The sequence below is a fragment of the Branchiostoma lanceolatum genome, chromosome 1 (genome assembly GCF_035083965.1).
Source record: "Branchiostoma lanceolatum isolate klBraLanc5 chromosome 1, klBraLanc5.hap2, whole genome shotgun sequence".
NCBI classification, from domain to species: domain Eukaryota; kingdom Metazoa; phylum Chordata; class Leptocardii; order Amphioxiformes; family Branchiostomatidae; genus Branchiostoma; species Branchiostoma lanceolatum.
Window position 1 is genome coordinate 18,019,177 of NC_089722.1, and position 25,203 is coordinate 18,044,379.

The window sequence follows — 25,203 nt, forward strand, 5'->3', positions numbered from 1 at the left end:
GATTGATGCGCTCAAATTCTTCATCGACAAAAGGACAAAACGGAAAAACTAAAAAAAAAGTAGTTTTGAGGGATGTGCATATTCTTCGATTTTCCCCGCCCTGGCACCAAATGAGATCTCCCGAAGACTGGGAGAAAACCCCCGGGGCACGAGTCTCCGATGGGCCAACAACACGAGAGAGCCGTGCACTCTCGTTCCCATCGATAATGGGGCTAATGAATAGAGAGTGTGACGTGCCGATCCATCTTCATGCTCCCGCCGATGCGGACGTTTCGCGGCGCTCCGAGGCGTTCGCCGGGCGCTTGCCAGAGAGTCTAATCTAGTCATTTCGGTTCACCGCTCCACAGATATCGTGTCAGCGCGCCGGAATCTTCCGACAGCAGCGTACAGAGAGGAACCCTAGCAACACCCGGGCATTAGAAGGGAAGGCCGTTCTCTAATGCTCGTCCCCCAAGGGGTATAGCAGGCGCCGCCGACCACAATGGTAAGTCGTTTTCACGTATCTGAACACGGAGGTGTGTCAGCGTGTTCGTTTTCTACCGTCTTGCGCACGCACACCACCTTTGGTGAAGCGGACTGGGATTTGCCTCTCACTGACACATACAAGATGCTGCTGCTGCTCAGAGATGAGTAGTGGAGGGAAAATCTGATGAAAGCAGGTTAAAGGTGTCGGCCAGGCGTGCCGTGGGCGGGTGAGAGAGTGGTAATGACCTTCTAGATCTATTCTCGCGAGTGTCTGGTGCGTGCGTGTCTGGAGCACACAGGTCGTTAAGCTGTACTGTACAATCTGTACTGTACTGTACTGTACTGTACTGTACTGTACTGTACTGTACTGTACTGTACTGTACGGATGGTGAAAACCCGACAGTGCACCAGAGAGACGAACAAGATGACTTTACCGGCATGGATCATGTATGCCTTCTTGACAGAGGCGATGTTTTCATTGCTTTTTTAACTACATGAAAAACGGAGGTACTAGTCATGATTGTTTTGGGGGTATCTGTGTGTATGTATCTGTGTGCGTGTTTCCAAATATTTGTGGTAGAATAACTCAATAAGGTCTGGATGAATAATGTGATGATATTTGGTATGCAAGTAGATCTTGGGAAGACCAAGGTCATGTATGGGCCTACTGGCGACTTTCCTTGGTATCTTTTGTCTCGGACATGCTGTGGTTCTGATTTTCTGGTGGCACTTTTGATATCAGGAAGAAGGTTTGGGCCCCCAGGCACCTCGGTCCGGAACTTCAGGGGATGTTTTGTCGAAATTTCATTATTTTGTGAATGAGTATAAAATGTTTGAGGGAGATGAATATGACAGTGAATACCTGACATACATATTTAAGGTGCAACGAAAGTGACATTTTTGTGCCGTTGTTTAATCTATATTTGTCTGTTTGTTTGCTTGTTTATCTACTTGTTCATATTGATACAAAAGATAACTTAAGACTAGCTAAGAGGCTATGAATGTCATTTTGTGATTTTTGACTCGTGAGAAGGTCTTTAAATGAGAGAGTAGATGAGTTTTTTTACCCCTTAAAGTATTTTAGGTAATTGTAGATTTGTTTGTTTGTTGTGTGAGCATAACATGTGTTACCATGTTCAGTACACCTGCAATCTATTTTTCTGCTGGTTAATTTGCGTAGAAGTATATAAACATTATATCACATTTTTGCATTGACAACTCTAGGCGGTACGTCATGGCCACAGCTGGGAATTTAGGTCGTATTAATATCATATGTTAACTCCTTACACTACACACGTCCCGGTGGACTTAGTTACTTAACCCCCAGTTACTTCACGACAATTCATTTCCACCCAGCTTCATTTTGCAGTGGTTGCATCGTGTTCTTGGCCGCAACTGCGTATTTATGTCGTATTGATATCTTAACTCCCTTGCACCACATACTACACACACGACAACACTCGTTCCTGTGGAGAAAGCTACTCAGTTATTTACACGACAACTCGTTTTCAGCTAGCTTCATTTGCAGTTGTTTTATCGTGTTCTTAGCGACAACTGGGAGAATTCGTATCGTTTCCTTGGCCGCGACTGGGAATTCAGGTCGCACTGCTGTACTACGTATTGCTACACACACGGCAACACGAGTCCGGTAGACAGTGAGTTGCTTCTACGACAACTTATTTCTACCCAGCTTCATTTTGCAGTTACTAGTTGTTGTATCGTGTTCTTAACGGCGGCTGGGAATTCCTTGGTCGCAACTGGGAATTCAGGTCGTACTAGTCCATGGGCCAGGTCCCTCAAAATAGCAATTTGGTACCAAACAGAGGGACAAAGGGTGACTCACTTTTTTGAAAAGGTTAATTCCTCTACTTTATAATTATGCATGATAACAATGTCAAATGTCCAGCTTTTTAGGAATTATCACGTGATATGGTGACGTCATTGAAATGGACCTCGATTTTTGGGACTTAATTTAGGGGACTGGGATAAAATATTAAACATCAATAATCTTCGCATTACTACACACACGGCGACACTTGTCCGGGTAGGCTATGTTACTTAAGGTCACTTAAGCCTCAGCAAGTTGCTTCCACAACTCATTTCCACCCAACTTAATTAATTTTACACTTGTCTTGTGTTCACTACACGTAGGTTGTTCCACCTGACCGAATGCACTAATCTAACTCAATCTTGGCAGAGACACAACCCTTCTATGCTCTCACAACGCTCGCACTGTCGATTGCTAATTTGCAGAGGTTCTATTCCGAGGATCTTAGCCTAACCTGCCTTCCTGTGAGAACTATTCCCTCATGACCTACCGGCCGATTTGAGCTTCTCATGAATAAATAAAGGTTCAAACAAACAAATAAACGTAATAGTCAGCATGCTCCAAATACATCATCAGAAATAAGAACAAAAGGAGACCTTCTTCCCAAGAGATATTATTGATTTGATTTGATTTATTTATGAGAGATATTATTACGTAATAAAGAAACATGTTTTTTAAAATCTTTATTCAGATTTCCCAACAACAATGAAAGTTACAGATACATGTACATGCGAATACAAAAGCAACTCGAAAATAATTAACAATTTGCAACTTTTCTTAGTCCACTAATCTAACAATTTATGACATAGTGTCCCCCACTTAATTAGATGTTTCTCAATTTCTCCATAGTTTTGTGCAATGATATATTCTATTCTGTGGTAATATCTAACATAAGCGAGAAATCCATTACAGGAAACATGTTGATTCTTGCTAGCCTCCGTTGCAGACTCCTTCCGGCTGTTTTCATTTTCTAAGTTCTAGTTTTACTATTTATTATTTTTTCTTGTTGTTGGCCGGCCAGAAATAAGAAATAATGTAATAGTATGAAAACAATAATTTGAGAAAGAAAACAGCCGGGAGGAGTCTGAATCGGAGGCTTGATTCTTGCCATATCATACAATAGCAAATTTTACTCGCATAATATGTACAGCGCAACGCGAGCAGATTTAGAGCTGGGAAGTCGCCGAGAGATTTGCTTAAAAAACACACGCCTGTCCCTCGTGAGTCTGGCGGTCCCATCCTATTTCACGCACCCCTCATCATGCCTGTCGTCCCACGCTAGAAACAAATCTGCTATTGTACAGATATCATCGCACCTGGGCTCCTTTGCGTGAAAACATGGCAAACCTAGAGAGAGCTGGGTGACCCCGAGTCCCCAAAGTCCCGGTAACTGAGTTTGGTGCCGATTTAAACCTTTTATCCCGGGTTTGATGCTCACACCAGCGGAAGTGGTCATGAGCGTGCCGTCAGGATCGATATGAGGTGTCACACCCGGCCCGGTGTCACGCTCAATAATTGCCTTGCAAAATAATCATCGACAGATGAAATACTGTGCCTGTGTAGAGTTAGGGTTAGGGCTGGTGTTATAGTTTGGGGTAGGATTAGAGCTAGGGTTGCGTTAGAGTGAGGTTTAGTCTCCATGTACATAGCACTCCTTCCATAATTCACTCAGACTTCAGCTTGAAAATCACCACGACGCAGTTTTCTCCTCTCGAGCATACTGGAAACCCCCAAGCAGTGAACGTACAATTATTTGGCAGGTGGCAATTATTTGACGGCACACCCGACTTGCCGTACATCGGGTCGCGTGACACATGACTCGACCTAATTGAGCGGAAGTCGCATCATAATTTTAATTGATTTTCTCGTCTGTTGCGATGTTCCTACCCGCTCGTCAAACAATATTCCGCAGCCGGATATCCCGTAGTGTCGTTTATCTCAATTTGGAAGCGGGTCATGTTTCGGTGGTAAAACTCTTCAACATCACTGCACTTCCGTTGGACCGGAAAGTTTACGCATGACAAAAAAGTTTGTGACCTGTCTGTTCGTCAAGAATTCTGCCACTGGATTTCTGTCATTTATATCAAATTGGAAGCGGGTCATATTTCGATGAAAAAAAACAAAAAAAACTCTTCAACAAGTACTGTACTTCCGATGAACCGGGAAGTTTACGCATGACAAAAAAAGGTTGCAATCTACATGTTAGTCAAGAATTCTACCGCTGGATTTATGGCATTTATTTAAAGCGGGTCATATTTCAGTGTTAAAACTGTTCAACAAGTACTGCCCTTCCGTTGGACTTGGAAGTTTATGCCATTTACGGATGACAGAAAAAGTTTGCGACCTGTATGTTACTCAATAATTAATCATACCGCTGGATTTATGTCATTCATATCAATTTAGCGTTTCAGAAGCTTCTCTCTCTCTCCTCTCTCTCTCTCTCTCTCTCTCTCTCTCTCTCTCTCGTCAAAGTTCAGTGTTTCTCCCTCAATAGATATTATTGTCACGTTGTCGGACCCAAAAGCTCACGGGTAGCATGTAGTTCAGATGTTGTGAAGGTCCCGGATGTAAGAGATCCCCCAAAGTTTAGCCCGCCGTGTCACATACATGCACGCGTACCCCGGATGTAGTACTAGTGGAGTGGGCCTCTGGTTACCTTTAGTATAACTACCGTACGTGAAGACAGCGTTGTCTTCTAAGGTAAGATTGTTCTTGAAGTATAGGCCTTTAGACATGGTCACATTTATTCGTGCGATTTCCTTGTCGTAGGATTTTCTGCAGGGAAAGAATCAATGGCAACCCTCTCTTCACAAGACAGAGTCACGACACATAGACGACCGTCCAAAAAGTGCCTTAAGTTTGCTACAATCGTAAGACTATCGTATACTGTGAATGTAATCGAACCCTTAGGAATATACTAACTTGCGTAGTTGAACGATGAGTACGCAGTGAATTTGTGCACATGGCAGAATTTTCATACCTTTGCATACCACTCGCTTTAGAAGTATCGAAGCGTTCATGCAAGAAACGCGGGTCTGAACCCCTTAATGCCATGGCCTTCGCTGGATGCAAATTTCCTGCGGTATTTGAAGGTTAGCTTATGAAATTCAACCTACATGTATGGACCTTGTCTTGATAAACCAATCAACCAGACCGAGTAGGTTTCTAGCAAACTTTTATGATATTGATTCCCAATCAGCAGTTTGCATAGGATTATGGCATATACTTTCTTAACGGCCGAGTCTTTGTGTCACATTACACGACACAGTGATTCTTACGACTTTGTTTCCCGCTTGTAATCAAAACTGGCCCCTGCAGTAGTTCATGTTGCTGCCGAGACCCCGTTTTCTTATGGCAGATGCTACTTGTTTATACTTTGAACACAGTGACTTGTCTTACACGGTGAGTGAACATTGTAGATAACATCACATTCTTGAGCGCTTGTTGTCCTTCGACACAAATCCAAGCGAACTACTTACTACTCTCTAAACAGAGCTTCGCCTCTGGCTGGTTTTTGACGTGTTTTAAGGCGTTTTTTTTTCAGGCTTTCTATTTTATCCCGTTTTTTTCACAAGGCAAACTTTGCTTGGCGACGTAAGAAAAACGAGATAAAGGCCCGACAAAAATGTCTTGTTGTCCTTCGACACAAATCCAAGCGGACTACTTATAATTACTACTCTCCGAGCAGAGCTTCGGCTCTGGTTGGTTTTTGACGTGTTTGTAGGCGCTTTTGTCAGGTTTTCTTTTTTGTCCCGTTTTTTTCAATGTCGCCAAGGCAAACTTTGCTTGGCGAAGTAAGGAAAACGAGACAAAAGTCCGACAAAAACGCCCGAAAACACGCCAAAAACCAGCCAGAGCCGAAGCTCTGCTTGGAGAGTAGTGGAGTAAAAACAACGCACACGATCGCTATCGCAACCCCTTCCCTCCTCCGTGTTCTCTCAAGTGATGCACGCCCGGAATACCCAATCAAATTAGTCCGTACAGCCAGGCAATCGTAAAATTGACCGTCTAGCAGTAACCTTCGGGAGGCGGCCGAGCAGAAGCGAGCTTTATTGTGAAGTCATCCGAGCCCGAAGTTATTTTGGAACGGTGCGCCGAAGGGCTTAGCAGATATGATGGTATTTGAAAGCAATGCATAACACGTCGGTTCGAATCATGTCAGGACATTCAAGGTTTGTCTCAGTGTTGTTGTTTTGAATTCTGAAGAAAAAGAGATAAAGTGTGTAGCTTGGTCCCGACACTGAGTTTGCTTACTTAAGCCCCCCTCTCACTGGACCCGTGGCACGCTGGCGGCGTCGCTGCGGCCGATCGAATTGACAAAGTACTCAACGAATTTCATGAACAAAAAACGAATCTTTTTAAGCTTTGTGTGTTTTGTTGTCTTTTTGGTCATACCTGTACGTTTTGAACGATATTTCAATCATAAAGTCAAGTATTTTTCAGTCCTAGCAGTACTAATTAATTAATCAAGAGACAATTTTATTTTTCGTGAATATAATTTCCCTTTCTTCACTCCCTTTCATTCTTCATGATCAGGTCATGAGGTCGCATTAAGATGTATTCACACAGCCTTCCTCCACCTTTCTTTCTTTCTTTCTTGCTCTCTCTCTCCCTTCTTTCGTCCATTCCTCCTTCCTTCCCTCTCCCTGCCGACCTACTTACCTTCCTTCCTTATTTCATTCGATTGGTTTCCAGCCAGTCTTCAAACTTTTTGCGTGTCAGTAGCCACTCGTGGACAGGATCTTTTTTCCAATACTGGCCTTGCCTGTATCGGCTCCTACCAGCTTTCTACAAATCCTGCCACAAGGTTGTTTTACCAGCTACATCAAAGCCTCCCTGCCTCATGTGTCGCCCAAAAGTCCGTATAAGCCAGATGGATGGTAGGTTACCTCGGGTGACACGCGCACAAACGGATAAGCGATGGTCAATGGTATAAGGCGCCCCCCTCTGGGTGAAAAAAGGGATTATTTTATCGATAAGAGACATCGGATTATTTTCAGTTGAGCGATGACCTCTCCGTTGCGGTCGATACCAGGACTCCATGTGTGCTCGGTCTCGCTGCTGTACGTGGCTTTGGTACTCTGGTACGTAACTAGCTCTCACTTAGGTTAAAAGCACAATGTAGTCTGCACACTTTTGAGGTGTAAAATAGTAGAAATTGGCTAAATAATTATAAGATCTAGGATGGAACTAGATAGTAGAATGGAACTCGTTGTCATCAAGTACTGTAGGAGCATCTTCACTAAGTAGCTTTAAAGAACGGTTGCAGTCAGATATGCAATGACTAGGTGTGACAGACCGTTCGGTGTAATATGACCAGCTGCTGTCGCGCTGCGTGCCTGCGAAGCTGATGTGTCACGCCGATTGGCCGAAAAGGGATAATATTTGGAGATGTCCTACTATTCTTACATCCACACTATAAGTGACAAACTGGCAAAAATATTCTCGGTGTTTGGGCAGTTTGTACTTTTTTTTTTCAGCTCGAACAAGGATTTCAGCGGAGCCTAGCTAGGTTTTTCACTGACATAAACCAATACAGGAACAAGGTGTTTTTGTTTAATGTTTAAAGAGATACTGGAGGTATGCACATGGCAAATTCTGCAAGTTGGATGTATCTTTAACCAAGTACGCGATCCACTGTAACCAAGCTGTAATTGTGTACATTTCCACACATTATTTGTTTCATGCCGCATTCGCTTATTTTCATCCAAAAATGCCTGTTTTATCTTTCTTATTCATAGTTTTTAGTTTGTGGCAACATCTTCGTATTCAAAATGGCGGTGGCATCTTAGCAACCCACAATGCATCACGTGTGTGCCGGTGTTCAATCTCTCTGAGGACCCGTCAATCATTCAAATCTGTGTCAGTCTTCGATTCCTCGTCTGTCAATCAATCAATCAATAAGTAAACCTATCCCCGAAACGACACCAGAGGTCGTTCGAACAGAATTTGCTCGTTATTGGGTCATTCATTATTCCTAAACGAAGCTACGTGATTGATTCTGGACGGAAGTCGGTGGCAGGTGGTTGCCAAAATCGGCCAGAAGTGTCCTCCCCCGTTTCCGTAATAGATATCTAACGTGCACGGCTGTGTCCGATGATATGATGCTTTGACCGCTGGTAACATGATACTGCCATTACGGTTGTACGAGTGAAGTACACGACATGTCTATATCCGGTACGCTGATCAACCATCCGTGGAAGGTCTTGTTCAGTTCCGGAAGGAAATTTCGAGTTGTGAACTTCGTTTATAGGGGTGGGATTCAAACAGGCTCTGCCTTGTATCTATACCTGACTCCATAGCTATAGTTTACTGGAAAAAGTAGAAATTGGCCAAATAGAGTGAATTATATGTGAGGTATAGAGAGGTAGTAGTTCGTGCCAACCGATTTTCTTTACATCTAGCGGCTAGGGCGATCCTTTCTCACTTTTCTTTTCTCTCCTTCCCCAAAGTCTCATTCATCTTTTCCTCCCCTTCGCTGACAGATATTTGTCCCGTCCCCCAACCCGTTTCTCAACCCGGCCTAATTACGCTAGTCCTGTTGTACATCAAACGCACAAGTAGCTGCACAGTTAGGCTCAGGGCCGGCAGAGCATCAAAGGGCCGTTTTATAGATTACCAATACGGAGCTTCGCTGATGGTAGTCATTAGGACATTGATGCACGTGTAATGTTAACATCTAAGTCTTGTTCGGTTAGCCCAGCGCTTTTCAGATATACATGGTAGTGCTGGTATTGGTTTTTCTTTTCTATAAATTAGTATAATGTCAGACTTGACTATGCTCAAGGTATTGACTGGATATATATAACTTCTAACGATTTTTGACTTGTATATCTAAGTCTCGTTCGTGCTTTTAAGATATACATGGTGTGAAGCAGTATTGTGCTCGTATTGGTTTTTTCTTTTCTATAGTGTCAAACTTAGAAATGCACAAGATATTGACTGGATATATATAGCTTATAACGATTTTAGACTTGTATATCTAAGTCTAGTCTCGTTCGTGCTTTTATGATATACATGGTATAAAGCTCAATGTATTGACTGGATATATATAACTTCAAACGATTTTTGACCCAATATACATTGTGTATGGTCTAAAGCATTATATTGCTGGTATTGGTTTTTCTTTTCTATAATGTCAGACTTAAGTAGAAGCTATTAGTTGGATTTAAAAAAATTGTATAACTTCTAACGATTATTTTACTCGTCATGTTTGGTTAGCCCAGTGTTTTTCAGACATACATGGCATTTCTGTGCTGGTATTGATTTTCTTTTCTATAATGTCAAACTAAAAATGTACAAGGTGTTGACTGGATATATATAACTTCTACCGATTTTTGACTCGTATATCTAAGTCCTAGTCGGTTAGCCTAGTGCTTTTCAGATAATCTAAAACATTTCTGTGATGGTAGTGGCTTTCTTTTCTATAATGCAAAACTTAAAGATGCTCAAGGTATTGGACTGGATATATATAACTTCTAACGATTTCTGGCTCGTAAATCTAGGTCTCGTTCGGTCAGCCGAGTGCTTTTCAGATGTACATTGTGTATCGTCTAAAGCTTTATATTGCATGCTGGTATTGGTTTTTCTTTTCTGCAATGCCTTGTAGGTATTGGTTTAGATTTTTCAATAATGTCAAAATTTAAAAACAAAGGCATTCATCATGACTGCACAACAGAGAGAGAACGGTTTTTGATTTGTATATCTAAGTCCTGTTTAGATAGTCTGGTGATCTTTACAATGTAGATCTAGAAGGTCTGAAGAAACCTGTGCTATATGCCTGTGATGGTGTGATATTGGCTTTCTTTTCTCTTATAATTCAGAGTGTACCTGATATTGACTGGTTCACGTGCAAGTGGTAACGATCTTTTACTCGTCTTGCATAAGTCAAGTCAAGTCAGTCTGTATGAGTATTCGCACGCGTTTCTCTCCTACGATGCAAATGGAATATCAATTTTGGTGTTCTGACTTTTTCCAAAGCTCTGCTGCTATTCGTGACATTGATCAAATATGACGTCGGTTTTGCCACGGGGGAATGGCCGAGATACGAATGCCAAGTCCATTCCAGACGGCTACCATCATTCATGGCCTGCCACTCAATGAAAAAAAGCGACATTTTCCTGACGTATGATGGATGCATACTGCACATCCTTCCAGTCATATATCACTGTATCAGAATCAGATTAACATTCGTTCGTTCAGACTCTTGCAGTGACTAGTAGTGCCAAGGGGATTTTAGTTTTCTTTCTTTCTGTTTCAGTAGCAGGGTATAGTTTTACTGGGAGGGGTTACTAGCCCTTCCCTTTAACGTGCTCCCTGCGGCTATATATACGGGACCCCCATTTTAATTTCCTTCCGAAAGACGGGTCCTGCAGCCCCAACCGAGATGTGCTGCCCAAGATTGAACCGGGGTCTCACATTTAGCAACTAATGGAACCATGAGCTCATCTGTGAGACTGCTACCAGTTGATCTATAGTCATTAATGACAGTCATTGGAAAATACAAGAATTCACGTACTTCAAGAGAAATCTATCCAGATTTCATCGAATCGGACATAATTGCAAAACATGTTTACGTTTATGAAGTTGCTTCCATTTCATTAGACAATGATGTCGGAGGGAGAGCTTAGAAAACTTAATCTTCCGCATACCTTAACAGCTTAACTACCTTTCTAGAGACATTTATTCATTACCGGGACTTAAAGTTTTCAGAACAAGTCGCTCGCCGTGTGTCTTTGTATTCCTTAGACGGTGTGACAGAATCGGTGTTCTCGCTGTGTCCCGCCTCACACGAGTCTAAAGCGTGTTCCACTCAGATAAGAGTTACCTGAATCTAGGGTCGCCTCAGGTCAAGCTCAGTAAGAAGCTGTTCTATTGTATCTAGCGGCAGACAATGGGTGCTAAAAGCGCGCCCCAGTGTGACATTAAGCCTCCCACTTGATTAATGAATGTTAAGATGCGAGGTTCGACACAAAATCTTGGTAATGTGCAGACAGCACGCAAATTAGAAAGCCTGAGGTGTCGACTAGGGACGTGTGCGAGAAACGCGGTCACGGAATCCTCAAGTGTGAAGACGTTGGTGAATTTAGAATCTTATTTAGGGCCCTGTCACACTTGTGCGTATGTACAAGCCCGCTTGAGTTGCGTATTAACATGTTTTGGGTTTAGGTTGAGTTTGCAGCCGAATAAGTAATTTCTTTTGTTTGATAACCAGACTGCACAACGATGGATCAAAGTAGAAAACAACTTCCTCCCTGCAAACCTTACTTAGGGCCCTGTCACACTTGTGCGTATATTCAAGTACTTATTAGTTGCGCATCAACGTTTCTTTGGTTTAAGTAAAGTTTGAGGGAAGAAGTGGTTTTTCACTTTGACCTACCGTTGTGCAGCCTGGTTATCGAACCAAAGAAATGACTTCTTCGGCTGCAAACGTAACCTAAACCAAAAACATGTTAATACGCAACTCCTGCGGACTTGCATATACGCACAAGTGTGACAGGTGCTTTAGACCCTCATTCCATAGACGGCGATCGCGCTCCGACCTGAATTGGATGTGTGTAACCATTGATTTTGTAATCGGAATATCATATATAATGTAAAGATATGACTGAAAAAGAACAAAACGTGCGCAGCGTAAAAGATTCGTTTTCATCTATAAAATCCGTCGGGCGATCTGTCAAATTTCGGTAGAAGCCGCGGAGATCGCTGTAATAGTGGAATATGGGTGTAATCAAGTTGTTACAATCAGTAAAGACCAAACAGAAAAGTGCCTTCGTGGTGGTATGAGTACAGAGTTAAATAAAGCCAGGAATTAGACATCATGTAATCTTGATCTTAGTGAGCAAGAAACGTGGTCACGGAATCCTCAAGTGTGAAGGCGCTGGCGAAGACGAACAAATTGGAATATCATTCGTGAACAGTGTTGTCCTTCGGAGTGTTATTAAGTTTGATGAAGGCCGGAGAGAAAGGTGTTTTCGTGGTGGGGCGTGTGTTTATGCACGAGGTTTGTGAACGGGAAACGTGATCATGGAATCCTCATGTGTATCAATGAATTCAAAACTTCATTTGTGAATTGTATCATCCAGTTTCAACTGTAATACAATGCAGGAAGTAAAGTTCAGAGTTGGTAGAACTTGTCGTTCACCAGACATGACAGACATGGCAGGTCATCGGGTCAATGGAAGAGACTACTAACTCACGGGGAGGTACTGTTTTTGGTCTGTCTGTTTGTCTGTGTTTCTGCAGTTCTAGATTCTAAATATGCTAGTCATGTTCGCCGTGGAGTGACAGAAAGTGATCAATAGGCACATGTAATTCTAATCAAAATTTTATTGGCATACTTGATTATTGATTTAGTCCCTATAATTAAACAGGACAATGATGACATACAGAGACACTATATTTCACGACGCCGCCAGCGTGCCGTGGGTTCAGTGAGAGGGGGGCTTTAGATATGGCCAAGAAGTCAGCATTATGTAACGGTATGGGCTGCGAATGCGAATCACTAAGAGGCTCAGGTCAGGACAGAGATGATATCTTTTACAGAAGTCTGTGAAAGGACCGCACGCTGGTTGGATGGAGATGAACGGCGAAGAAACTTTCCACGTCGATATTGTGGAGAGATAGGAGTCCCAGTGAAGACGATGAAAGAAACATGTTCTTGGAGTACATGATAACCCATAGTCCTGTAGAATCCAAAGGGCTGCAATCTTTCAAAGATAGCCAGAGAGCTGCATGTATTTCCACACGCAAGTCGACTGCTTTCGTATTCAGTGGTAGAAACGTTCGATACAGTGAATATCAAGTCCGGTAAGACAGGCAACCATTTTTTGGGGCTGGCTTTCTGTCACCTAGTCTCATATAATCTCCAAGCAGATCTCAACGGTGCCAAAATCACACAAGCTAGCCAGAGAAGCTCCAGTCAGCCAGAGAAGTTGTCAGGCACCGTCCTGCCAGTTGGATACGGTCTTTGCAACCGTTGGGTCTGCTTGGAGACTAGTCTCATATACTGCAGTGATTGCGAAATTGCTTTTTATAGGTGAGAAATTTAGATGCAATGATTTTAGCTATAGACTATACGCCATATCAGGGAATGGAGAGTTAATGCTAATGTTTTACAGTTATATTAGCAATGGCGTTTAATTAAAGGAACATGTACGAACAAACTATATACAGGTAAACAGCCTTATAGGATACGTAATATGGCCTGTTTGAGGCAAGGCCGGTAGTAACTATTCTCCAAGCAGAGGTTTCAATCGAGTGGGGTAGGAGTGTCCGGGATTTTTTACGTTCCTCTTCCTTAACATGTGACGGAAGAGGAACGTTAAAAATCCCGGACACTCCTACCCCACTCGACTGAAACCTCTGCTTGGAGAATAGGTAGTAACGATCTTTATCTCAGTGTACAGAGGCTTTGTTTTCGGTGTGTCTGTTTATTTCTTTGTTTGCTTGTGTGCTCGTAGGTATTGGAATGCAATAGTGTCGCTTGTTTCCACATGCTAAGCACGTCGGGGACACTGACAGGAAGTTAGGTCAAAGGTCCCAGAAGGGTCCCAGATTTGGTTACTCCATTTCCTGTCTTCAATTTCCTCCTATATGCATGTCTATTGCCTTGTGATAGCCAGTGGGGAAATGTATTACACAGAATCAGCGAGAAATTCAAAACAAGAAATTTAAAAAAAATAATAAAAACTGAAAATAGTTCACGGAGGCATGAGATCTTCGGTTCCTTGTGTTCCTCTGCGGTAGACAAGTTTAAAGGCGACAGTAACAAATTAGGACTGCAGTTGAAAGTGATGGTCGGAGGAAACGGCGCGTCCCAGCGCGACAAGCGGACGGTGCCGGGGGCCATCCCTTAATACAGGGGATCAGGTACTACAGACAGGATGTTTATCTACAACGACAAGCAAAGCTAGCCTGGTACCATCCTCTCTCTCTCACGGGCCCGGCATAGGTTTTTTTACGGGCGTAGTCCCACTTCTATGGCCACAGTTGGCGCCTGCTCCTAGACTCCACAGTAAGAGACCAGGGTTTAAACATTGAAAAGCCTTTCTTGTGGGGATTTTTGGTGAAATGTTTACAGTTTCGGGCTGACTATAGCAGGACGGATTTTATACTAGGTTGAAAAAAAAATCTCCATATTGGCGTGTTCGGCTATAGTGGAATGATCATCAGTTGGTCTTTTGAAAAGTGTAAAGGACAAATGCAAGTGGTCTGGTTCGAGAGGGGTGTGTGTGTATTTGCAGGATAGCCATATAGAACTTATCGTACAGGCGTTTGATGGACAGTTGACAAAACAGGTTAGCATTTGAGGTTAACTTTTGATCGTCTGAAAGATATCGTTGAAGAAATTCATCAGTCACGTTTAATAACAGTTACAAGAATATTCCTCAACAGTGACTTAAAAAGAAAGGTAGCTAAATACGCACCTCCAAATCTTCGACGTCTTCTGTACGTCTTGTTCACGAGTGACCTAGTCTCGCGAGAACACGAGACTAGGCCGAGACTTGTGAAGATCTTCCTGCCTCCTGGAGGTCTTGGCCAACTTGCCTTCAAGGAAACTTTACCAAAGTTATTTTTCCCAGAGTCTAACATTGAGTGCATGTCGGCCCTCTAGCCGAGGAGCTGGCCTGTGAAGGCCCTGGAAACAGTCTGGTACCCAGGCTACTGATCTTTCTAATTAGCCGACCTACGAATCCGCCCCCTATAAATTCCCCGGAGCACGCTAATTGACTTCGGCGGTCGAGTAAATCTCCCAGTACCGACGAGATCCCTGGAAGTCTAACGATAGTCTGATACTGTAAATGCGTAAATGTTTGCGGGGATTTAGTTTCGCAGTAAGGAGAAAATGGAGTGTTCGAGGTTGTTTTGAATTCGCGTTTGAAACAATAGTGGCACTACAGTCACACGATTTTTCGCGGTGGTTCTAAATTCGCGGCAAAGAGTTCACCGCGAAAATGGCGAAAACAAAACCACCGCGAACATTTCTGCATACCATGTACAAGGCTAAGCTTACCGAGGCAGGCCTGCTGGGCGGGCGGCGGAGGTGGCAGACAGACCGGCACCGCGGAGGGTTTACATTGCCGAGAGGTACAATGTGCTGCCAATAAAGGGATCAAGCACAGTGCCATTGCAGGGATGGTGCTTAATCCCTAACAGCATTTTATATCGATTTGATGATCTTATCATTTACTGTGTTTGTTAAGTAAGGGGATGCCCACGATTGTTCAATAGTTTTCTGGCTAATTCCGTAAATATCTTTCTCTGTATCATACGTATCATATGCGCATAGAAATATACATTTTTATTGTTTGTTATATTGTTTTCATATCGATTTGATGATCTTATCAATTACTGTGTTTGTTAAGTAAGAGGAGGCCCACTATTACTCAATAGCTTTCTGGCTAATTCCGTATACATGTATATCTTTCTCAGTATCATATGTACATAAAATACATATCTATTTATTTTTTGTTATGTGCAAATAACAAATAGAAAACATGCAATTTGTAACACTACAATATACTTATTTTAGTCCTACAGCGCTATGTGCAGTGATGGAGGCAAGATGTCTATGCTCTGCCTGTCAATGATAAGTGTATATATGCTGTGAGGATCACGAATAAGATGGTTAAGTTGATTTGCAAGTGCTTAACTGGGCAATGATATTGACCTCAAGTATATTCATGATACTTATATAAATATAGCTGCAGTGACACTGGAACGTTCTTGTATATATACCTAAATAAATCAACGTATCTTATTTCTAGATAAAAAGATTAATATTTTACAATTTTTTGTAAAATTTTCATTGCGATTATTCTACGTTGGACACAGCTTGGTAAGATTAACGCTACTTGGAACAAAAATACTCAGTGAAATATTTCCCGGTGCACGGTGGGAGTATTGGTAAAGCTATAAATATCTCAACAGTACCCATATGGTGGCGTTGTACTTTCAGACACTGACTGAGGCCTAAGGCGTACTTAATGCACGTCGTATGTGGGGCATAGCTCATACAGAATCGCTTGAGAAAGACAAGTTATGATGTAGTTTGCTGAATCAAAAGCCGCTGGGAGAAATATTACAGAATAGCAAAAGAAGATTCCCGCATTTATAAATCGTCCCGCAGTACATTGTAGCATCGAAAAAGAGCCAGAGGAAGAAAAGTCTTTAAATATCAAGTGCTTTTATGACTTGTATAACAACAAAGCATTGATATAAAGTGGTTTTAAAATGTCTAAAATGCTCCTACACTCGCCACCCGGAAAAATCTTCTTTTTTTCCAGAGTAGCAAGTGCAGGAGATCCGGTAGTCATCGGATGGCACCATGGCTATTTTGACTGCTCATGCGTACTTAGAATCGTGAACCTCCTTGTTGACGCCAGTGGCCAAATCTTGCGCTGTCTGTCCTTTGTACTGAAACATTTTTCCACCACAAGGCGGTGTATAACTCATGTCTGTAATGATGCGCGATGGATCATGATCGCATGATAAGATAAGGTCGTGAGTTCCCAGGCCGGCTGAGTCAAAGACCAGGAGATCAGACCTGCTTGACTTTGACGGATGGGAACTGTGAGGGTATCCCGGCAGCCCTCGGGCGCCGCGCGGATTGATCTGCATGCAACGTCATCGGTGATTCATCTCAAAACGGGCACAGCGGCTCACGGGGATTTCTTCAGCATGAGGCCCAGTTTGCATCACAGACTTGTCAAACTTCTCTAGTTCATACATGGTATAAAAGTTACTTCGCAATGTTGTGATATTGTACGTTTTAGTCTAGTATAAAAAAGGATCAATAATTGCAACTTTTTATTACTTTTTCTAACAGTAAACACAATTCATGCAGGGGAAATATACCAAGACTCTTGGTTAGAAAAAAAAGACTTTCTTAATGATACAGTTGTTGTTGAGTCGCAGTAGAAATCTGGATTTTGAATCTAAAATCGTGATCTGAAGCACATCTCTTGTGATAACTCAAATAGCACACTGCTAACACCACCTAAAGCCAGCTTCGCAGAAAGCGCGCTCAATGCATCAGGCAGGAAGAAAAGACGACAAAATCCGCGCCGTAATATGCAACCACGAAAATTTTGACTTGCGGGTACGGGAGCGGGTTGAAAGAGACACGAGAGCTTTGAGACTTATCATAACGGATGGGTCCCACTTTTGCCATGCCTCCCTTGGTAGACGCAGTTATTATAACGATAACAGGTTTAAGGTTGACTATTCAACGCCAAGAGGCTTCTGCACAAAAGCTGTCAAAGAAAATGGATAAGGAGAATATTGTGAACCGACGTTCTAAAGCCGTTTTTCTGGTTATGACGGCTTCCTGCTTCTTCTTCCTGACAGATCCTTGCATCTAACCATCACTCAAGCCCCCAGGAAAGAAAGTTTTACAAGACGTCTTAGGCTGCCGTCTTATCACTACGTCTTCATTCATCACTTCGCTTTTGAGCGGCCCTCGACGGACTTACGGACCACAGATAGCATCTTTATTTTCGCCTTGGTAGACTCTTCATATGCAGCACCCCTACTCTTGCGCCACCGCCGCTTTAAGAGCATACAGCGCCCCGAGCCAAATCCTTTTATGTCTCGTTCCGTGATAAGTAGGCTTCTCTAAAGTGGCGATTTGAGACGTTGATATGAAATTTCCTATGCTGAAAGCAGATTTGCTCCGACGAAATCTTATTTTCTTGCATGCCCCCGTGGGCACTGGAACGTGCCGAAATTCTCTTACGCTGAATCCAAGCGCACATCAGCAGATAAGTGGACATTTAAGGAAATAGAGGGATTAATTTTCTCCAAGTGGCTTCCTGTGTTGATGATTCCTTATGCATCGCTGCCATCATATCGATACGTTTTCGTGAGTGATTTAGAAATCTCTTTGTCCCGGCCTAATCACGCCCTTTTGCCGCCCGTGCGTCTGAATGCTGCCGTGCGGTTTTCACGTCAATACCTCTTCGTGCTGTCGAAGGGACGCAGTAATTGATATATCTTCGCATCGCATGCGAAGCGGCACGGGGTAGCGATGGAAGCTCGTCTCGAACAAATACCTTAAAACCACGACACGAATCACAACTGCCATCGTCGATGTGGGAGGATTAGGGGAGTTATTGTCCAGATACGAGCTTATATGATATACGCGCGCCGCGACTCAACGCGAGAAGTCTTCAGCCCTTATCTCACTGGACCCGCAACGCGTTGGCGACCTCGCTACGACCGAGCGATTTGACAACGCGCTCAACAAATATCGACGATAAAAAACTAATCTTTTTACGCTTTGGTTGTTTTGTCGTCTTTTTAGTAATACTTGTACGTTTTGCATGATAATTCATGATCCATTATAAAGTCAAGGGTAACACAAATCCAATATTGGGGCTGTCCTAGCCAAAAGAAGTGATCTCTTGAGCCCACCGCCTTGCGTTATCTCGAAGATCGCTCAAGCACGGGCAATGACTCACGTCTAAGAAAAGAGAGATAAAGACGAAAGAAGTTTTCCTACAAGAACTTGACGGAGTTCAACTCAAAGTCACACGTAAGTCATTCCAACTGCGTACGTTAACTCAGCGATCATGGAGAGAGATAAAGGACGATGAAGCTAGCTTGCCAAAAAGTTCAACGCCAATTTATCGTCTTACGTTTGTCGCTCCAATGACGTGTACGGCTTTCAGTGTAACCATTACAGTTACAGTATAACTTATAAATGGTTACATTCACATGATCCCGGAAAATTATGCTGTTTTGAAAGTTACCAACCGTTCGGTGCGAGCACATTTGATAAACCTCAACATAGATGCTGTAAGACTGCTTTCCTTGGTGGCGTCGACGGCCGAGTGGCTGGGCTATAGCAGACGGGAGATCGAGAGGAGATTGATTCCCGGCATTTCTGGCTAGACGTTGTGTCCTTGAGAAAGGCACTTTACACAACTTTCCTCAATATACCCCTTTGTAAAAATGGGTACCTTACATAGGTTGGGGAGGTAAAAGGCAGTGGAAGGAGAGAGAGAGGGTGTGCTCCACCCTCCAATACCGTGATGTAGCCCACTGCCCCTACGGTCTGAAGAAGGCTATGGGACTACCTTTACCTCATCTTAACCTTTTGTCCAGGAATGAGTCTGTTTAAGTGTCCACCGTTGGAAGAAGCGGTTTGGTGGTTTCTAAATGAATGTCTGCATGTGCACATGCACTCGGCAGTCGATGTACAAATGATCGACTGAAATCAGTACTACTCTTGGTCGATCATTGATTGATGAAGTTGCAAGGTGATAAACTAACAAAGATGATGCCCAAGTCAATGTTCAAACCCTACACTTCGTACGCTTTCTTGCAATCTCGCAATATCTCGAGGAGTCTCGCGATACTTGGGGAGAAATCCCCGACACATCTCTTTAGGAGAACCAAGCCTGCGAGGCAGACGTTTATCTGACATTGCCCTAGTTGACCGCGGAAGGATTTCCGAAAAGCCGCTTTAGATTTTAGATCCGTCATTTCGTTTTCCCCACCGCCTGCCTAATCCAAGTCAAGCCCCGTGAGCGATGAAGTTCGCTTATCTTGGGAAAGTTGCGGTTTTAACCCCCTCGCCCCCGTGACATTTGTTCCCTGAGACAGATAGCAGTCGCTGTCGGGATGCATTAAACTTATTCTTGAGTGAAAAAGGTCATCCAAGTAGAACTTTCTAAGTAATCTCAGATAGGATGAAGAGAAAAGTGCATCAGTACGCAACAAACGCATTGATCTTAGGCCGATAATCGAATGAACGGCGCAGCGTTTTGACACACTTCAAGGCTTCTTTCGCTTAGATTCTGTGATTGCTCCTTTGACTTTTAGTTTTCCAACGTATTTCATTATCAGCGTAAATCCCTTTTCGCTCTCAATAGATGCATTGTGTATTGCATTTATATCAGAAATATATTAGAGTGAACATTGTATATGCACTAAAATCAGTGACAGATCTCTGTCCATATGTCACTGATACGGGATGTTCTGTTCTTGATAACACCCAATATGATTGTCGTTATTAAAGTTTATATAAATATTACCCCAAACTTCTTATTATCCCCTGACTCCAAAACACACATGCAAGGATAGATACTGTAAAAGGCGAAATGTTCGCGGGGATTTATTTTCGCGGTTGTTAGAAAACGGGTGTTCGCTGTGGTTTTAAGTTCGCGGTTGAAACAAAGCAGTAGGCGAGCAGAAGACAGCACAACAATTTTCGCGGTGGTTTTACTTTCGCGCTGAAGAGATTAACGCGAAAACCGCGAACAGTTATGCTACTGTACCTCCTCTATATTCCACGCATGGCTGTATATCCAAGGGCAATTTACAAACGCATATGACCCTTCTACCACAGACGACACTTTTCTTTCGTCGACATCTAACTGGGAACGATCTTTGTATGGATACGAATCGTTCTCGGTCGGTGTGATGACGAATTGGTGAGATTAGAGACAAGGTGTTTCGGCGACATTTGCCATACGTGGCCGCCCGCGGTGATACTGGGGGTAATTCCTGTCCCGCGCGCTGCTCTATACATCATGGCGGGCCTCCCAGTCACCTGTGACCCCCTCAGATTGGAATCATCGCGCGAAAACTTTTCTCCGGCGACAAGGAAAATGATCCCATCCGTTGGAAAGACCCGATTGACTTAGTTACAATCTAGGAAGGTGTTACAGCAAGGATATGGAGAAATCTTTGGCTAGGTGTGCGGGGATTTCTTACTCAGTGTACGGAGTTAATGTCTTCGGTGTGTTTGTTTGTGCCGGTGTTTTGAAACTCGGAATATATATAGAGTGCTTGCTATTGTAAATCTGTTACCGAATAAGAACTTTGCTTCATTTCGTACTTTTGTCAAATTGGTTGGAAAGGCTGTTCGATTCTGGTATAGCGTGGCCTACTTCTCAGTATGTACTTGTCATACATATAGGTAAGCAGATCATCTAGGCTAGCTTCAGCTTTTTTCAAGCGGCCTAGCAATACATTCAGAGTGAGAGAGTGTAGAGGCTTTAGTAAAAACAAATCACTGAAGCAATACTCAGGGAATGGCTCAGAAACAAAATGGAGATATAGAAAATATTCAAAAGCACCCGGCGGAGTTTCCAGAGCGGAATGGTGCCCGAAATTAGGAAGCGGTATTGCCCGCCGCGGTGCTTATTGGGAAGATGACGAATGTGAGGACCTAAAATGGCGGACCCTCCCGGTGACCTCTATTGACCCCGCCGGCTTAGCCAGTTTGTCGGTGGCTCTTTATAACGTTTTTACGGCCGCGCGGTGGCGGAGAAACTAATTTAAGTTGATGCGAGGAAGCTTAAGAGGCGCGAAGGTGATGAACAGAACGAAAACTAAGGTGATAAAACTTCTAGTGAGTCCAGGTAGTGGGTGGAACGAAATAAAGTCTATGTACGTTTTTTTTTTATATCTTTTTTTTTATCAGTTCACAATTTATTTCGACGTTTAACTTTAATTCCAAGACAACAAACATTTTATTGATAAAAAAGGTGGTAAGATTTATACCATTATTGTTATACCTAGCATGAAAGTTCATCTGTGTTGGTAGAATTCATCATCAACAAAACTAAACTTTTCGTCCGACACTTCAAGAGATATTGGGACTTACCCCAAATTTTCGGTTGACTCCATAAATCCTGTTCACGGAACGACCCGGCTACTGCAACGTGACGTCAGCGACACGTGATCGCAGTAGCGGGTCATACGTGCCAGATAACTTGTGTCGTCCCCCGTCTCTGTTCAAGGTAGGTTTGTGGGCTCTGATGTAAATTGCCTCCTTTACTCCTCTTGCAAAGAAATCCAGTTCCGAATCAAGGATTTTCACTCCTTCCAACGATACTGAGTGTCCCGGAGACTCGATGTGGATATGCTGAGATACCTCTGAGTTCACAGTTCACAAATTCCGTGAACAGGGTTGATGGAGTCAACCGACAATTTGGGGTAAGTCCCAATTTCCCTTGAAGTGTTGGACGAAAAGTTTAGTCTTGTTAATATTGTTATACCAGCTGGTTGTTTTGATTTATTTGTATTATCAGCTATTTACGATTTCTACTTATTCATGAAGATTTGATTAATTAGTCGACCTTTGTGTTCACTATGATCATTTCTTGTAATGTTATGTTGTTCTATGTCGGGGTTCTCCCCCCAGGAATCATTGAAAACCGACAATAGACGACATGCATATGCTGGTGAAATAGATAGATAAAATAGACCAACAAAAATATAGATATGTAGATACATGATATAGGAACATGCATAATGGCAACCGAAGAACAAAAGTTACAAGGTGCAAAATTGATAGACTTGAGATTATACACAAGTTCTGGTTACATAAGACTGACGTCAGTGTGTTCAGAGTAATTGCGTCATTGTGCTAGAATTGCTACATATCCTTCCGTACATTGTAGCAAAATTGATAGTCGACTGTCAGATATTTCCCTTTCCGTCTCACATAGATACCTTTATTAGAGGTTAGTCGTACATCTCACAGCTAGAAATCCCTATTCTCCTTAGATCCGAGAACATACGACTGTACTAGCAGGGTATGAAGTGGCCGACATTGGCGTAACAATGACTCTATCTGTCCAAACATTGTAGTCTAAGTAGAGATCATTCATTCTCTGGTTGCCACACAAAACCACATAGCCGCCTGACTAATTGCTACAATGAACTGAGATTGTGCCTCTTTTTTGCCGATGTTGCGCCCTGTTCTACCCTCGTCTTTACTTGATAATAATTGCATTCCCGACAATATAACGAATTGGCATTGACTCCATCTGTCCAAACTGAACATTGTAGTGTAATTAGAGACCATGGCCATTGCACAAAACCATTTTGGCGCTTTTTTGCCTATTCTCCATTCTTCTTTACTTGTAATCCTGGGAATATACGAGTGCAATACACAGGGAAACGAAATGGCCGACATTGGCATCGGCTACATCTGTCTAAGATAACATTACGCCAGCAGCTTCAAAACATCAAAGCGGTCAATACATCGACTTTGGCAACTCGTCGTAATTACAACTCGACGTGCACAGAGGTACGTAGACGTCTAAATTGGCAACGAATTTGTAGAAAACGCCGGGAGTACGAATGAAGTGCAATTTGTGCGGGGATAGCTGTGTTATGTGTTACGCGCCGGTAAGCCAATGACCACCATCCCCTAGTTGAGCTGTTGTTAGAGTACTGTGCATGGTAGATTTGCCTCTAGTGTGTCTTCACCCTAGTTCGTGATTTCAATGCGTAACTGCTCTACCCAATACTGAAGTATGGGTTGCCCTTTAGTGCTCCTACGTTCTGTGTTAATGTAAGTCATGCATCCAGTCTCTCACAACGTTGAATAGGTTTACGAGTTGGTGACCCCCCTCCCTCTAAAGGCCCCCTCTCACTGGGCTCCGGCACTGCGGCGGCACTGCCACGGCAGATTTTTACGGCACCGTTGCGTTTCTTTCACCAATTTTCATTTTCACTCTCACTGACGTGCGGCGCATTTGCGTTTGAAGTCCAGATGAGCAAGTTATTGAATGAACTTTATTGTTCGACAATCGTATATGGTACAATATATGGCACTAAATCAACAATACTGCAAGGCTAACCTATCCTACAATTATAAGTACAAAACATTATCGATAAAAGTGTATGGATTACAATAAAGCCATGTATGGATTATTTTTCCCTCGCTTTTAGGATGAAGTATAATGAAATTGACTTATGTAGGTGGTATAGGAGTTGGACATGACAACAATACATAGGACATATCGTTCTGAGTACCAGATAGGGTGAAGTTTGTCTTCAAAGTTAGTAGTAATACTTTGTAACAGCGCATCTGTCTCTTTGCCATAAGTGGGACAGGCCATGGTAATCACAAATTGAAATTTATCTTCAATATTTTCATTACATGTGGGACACAATCTGTGAGTGCCTGGTGTGTTGTGGTGTCGATCCTTTTCAATTTCTAGACATTATGCGCTGATTCTCAGTTTAGTTATGCTTTTTACAAACGGTTTATTATGATTTGATGTGATATAGTCTTCCCTACCAAAGTGATTTTTGAATTTATAATATGTGTGGAGTTTACTAATATTTCTAAGTGGTTCCCTCCAGCCAGGGAGAAACGTGAGTTTCACACTTTCTTTAAATGTATATCCAAAACGGTTGGTACTAACTGCGGGGCTAAGCCAAACATGTCTACATAGCATGTCCTGAACGTGAGTAGCCCAGTCATTTTCTTCTTCGAATGATGAAGTGTCGTATGTTTTTTTAAATAATCCTGTTAGTAGGTAAATTATCTAATCTTAGCGAGAGTATCTAATCAACTATGTTTGACTATTCTTCCAATTCACGCATACGGCGAAATATTAAGAAAAATTTGCGATACAGTGCCTGACTGGTACATCAAGTTCAGTTACTGTATTTCTTGAATGGCACAAGAGCGGGGCGAGTGCATGTAGACAAGTGGTCTGATTCCTTTCCTGAGCGACTAGGCTATCAACTTCCGTACTGGAATAAATGTACAATGCAGAGATCTAATTTTCAGTGGGATTAAGCAATATCCCAATGAAAATATCAGAGGATCTACAGCTACAATTATCAACCTTACTACAATGCAGTCAATTAGGTTTAACCAAACTCTTAAACAGATCAATAGCTAGGGAAATGGGCCGATTGCAGTTTGATGGTAGTGCTTTCAATTAATCAGAAATCGCAGTGCTGTCAATGGATCAAAATACAATGCAAAATTATAAAAAAATGCATCAAAAATTGATTTCAAGTTTTAAAAGGATTTTCACTTATGACACTTGGTGCAACAAAGGTAACATGCTATAGAATATACGTATAACCTTGAAACTGACATATCACTTTTACACAATAGCGCGCGCGGTGAGCTCCCGGTAAGCTCC

General features: G+C 42.6%; 1 protein-coding gene across 1 annotated transcript in view; it reads left to right on the top strand.

Moving 5' to 3' along the window:
• Positions 1–214: 214 nt before the first annotated feature.
• The window catches only part of LOC136439024 (metabotropic glutamate receptor 3-like), a 155,920-nt gene continuing 130,931 nt past the window's right edge, over positions 215–25,203 (top strand). Inside the window, exon 1 of the mRNA XM_066434146.1 lies at positions 215–484. The gene's annotated coding sequence lies outside the window, so the exon portion shown is untranslated. The remainder of the gene's footprint in view (positions 485–25,203) is intronic.